A 2,433-nucleotide genomic window follows, 5' to 3' on the forward strand; every position below is an offset into this window, starting at 1 on the left:
GTGAGGGAAAGATGAAAAGGACTTTGAAAAGAGAGTCAAAGAGTGCTTGAAATTGTCGGGAGGGAAGCGGATGGGGGCCGGCGATGCGCCCCGGTCGGATGTGGAACGGCGACGAGTCTGTCTGCCGATCGACTCGGGGCGTGGACCAGTGTGGATTGGGGGGCCGGCCAAAGCCCGGGCTCTCGATACGCTTGTGGAACGCCGTCTCCTCGATTGTGGCAGGCAGCGCGCGCCTCCGGCGTGCTTCGGCATCTGCGCGCTCCGAACGCTGGCCTATGGGCTCCCCATTCGACAAAGGAGTCTGACATGTGTGCGAGTCAACGGGCGAGTAAACCCGTAAGGCGCAAGGAAGCTGATTGGTGGGATCTCCCCGAGGGGTGCACCGTCGACCGACCTTGATCTTCTGAGAAGGTTCGAGTGCGAGCATACCTGTCGGGACCCGAAAGATGGTGAACTATGCCTGAGCGGGGCGAAGCCAGTGGAAACTCTGGTTGAGGCCCGCAGCGATACTGACGGGCAAATCATTCGTCTGACTTGGGTATAGAGGCGAAAGACTAATCGAACCGTCTAGTAGCTGGTTCCCTCTGAAGTTTCCCTCAGGATAGCTGGAGCTCGCGTGCGAGTTCTATCGGGTAAAGCCAATGATTAGAGGCCTCGGGGGCGCAACGCCCTCAACCTATTCTCAAACTTTAAATAGGTACGACGGCGCGGCTGCTTGGCTGAGCCGCGCCACGGAATCAAGAGCTCCAAGGGGGCCATTTTTGGTAAACAGAACTGGCGATGCGGGATGAACCGGAAGTCGGGTTACGGTGCCAAACTGCGCGCTAACCTAGATCCCACAAAGGGTGTTGGTCGATTAAGACAGCAGGACGGTGGTCATGGAAGTCGAAATCCGCTAAGGAGTGTGTAACAACTCACCTGCCGAATCAACTAGCCCCGAAAATGGATGGCGCTTAAGCGCGCGACCTACACCCGGCCGTCAGGGCAAGTGCCAGGCCCCGATGAGTAGGAGGGCACGGCGGTCGCTGCAAAACCTTGGGCGAGAGCCCGGGCGGAGCGGCCGTCGGTGCAGATCTTGGTGGTAGTAGCAAATATTCAAATGAGAACTTTGAAGGCCGAAGAGGGGAAAGGTTCCATGTGAACGGCACTTGTACATGGGTTAGTCGATCCTAAGGGTCGGGGAAACCCCGACAGATAGCGCATTTCGCACGTGCTCCGAAAGGGAATCAGGTTAAAATTCCTGAACCAGGACGTGGCGGTCGACGGCAACATTAGGAAGTCTGGAGTCTGGAGACGTCGCGTGCGTCCCATTCCAAATAGTTAAGCATACGATTTTAAGTGGCCTTTCGCGAAAAACAACGACATCGTAACTGGAGGTTTTCCGCGATGAGAAGTGCGCCATAAGTGCTCAGCGACACGTCGAGAACAACGTCGGTGCGTGGAGGCATGTCGCAATTAGAGGTTTTTGTGACCGTCGAGTGCAATGCTGGAGACGCCTCCAATGACGAACGCCGACGGACATATAGTGGCCTGCCATGGTGGCACCATGGCACCGTAGCACCAAGGCACCGTGGCACCATGGTGGCACCAAAGCACCATGGCACCATGGCATTGTGGCACCAAGGCACCAAGGCACCATGGCACCATGGCAGCGTGCCAGCGTGGCACCATGGCACCGTGGCACCGTGGCACCAAGGCACTGCCATGGTGCCATGGCACCGTGGCACCAGGGCACAAAGGCACAAAGGCACCGTGGCACCGTGGCATCGTGGCACCATCGCACCATGGCACCGGGGCATCGTGGCACCATGGCACCAAGGCACTGCAGCACGGCGCCACGGCACCATGGCACCGTGGCACCAACGCACCATGGCAGCATGGCACCAAGGCACCGTGGCACCAAGGCACTAACGCACCGTGGCAAAATCGAAAGAGCGTAAACCTACGTTCGATCATCCTAATATTTTTCTGACGTTCATCCATCTTCCTCACCGCTGCATACTCATTTTTCTACATATCCGCTCTAATTTTTTATTTTAAATATATTTCAATGCTACCTCATATGTCGTGGCGGTTTTCGTAATGTCCCGTCGCCTTCTTTTCATATTTTTGTTTAATATACTTAAATTTAAATATTTTATATCGTTACGTTATTCGTACAAATGCGCAATCAATTGTTGGTTTAAGGCTACTTCATTCTAATATGCATATTTTGGGGTTGTTACTTATCTGTTGCATTACGGGCGATTTTCCTAATGTCCCCACGCTATTTTTATATTTTTTTTCATATTTTCATTTAATATCCTTAAATTTAAATATTTTATATCGTTATGTTATACGTACAAATATGCAGTTGGTTTCCTGTGCTGCATAGCTAATGCCCAGTCATTATCAAGTTTTATCGATCGCCTTTCGCCCCTCGCATTTCGTGCG

The 2,433-nt window shown here is 53.3% G+C and overlaps 1 pseudogene; it reads left to right on the forward strand.

Annotated features, from left to right (window-relative positions):
- The first annotated feature begins 6 nt into the window (after window positions 1–6).
- LOC124893592 lies at window positions 7–978 on the forward strand (annotated as a pseudogene).
- The last annotated feature ends 1,455 nt before the right edge of the window (window positions 979–2,433 follow it).

This window comes from Capsicum annuum, unplaced genomic scaffold, assembly GCF_002878395.1.
Source record: "Capsicum annuum cultivar UCD-10X-F1 unplaced genomic scaffold, UCD10Xv1.1 ctg62289, whole genome shotgun sequence".
In the NCBI taxonomy this organism is placed as follows: Eukaryota; Viridiplantae; Streptophyta; class Magnoliopsida; order Solanales; family Solanaceae; genus Capsicum; species Capsicum annuum.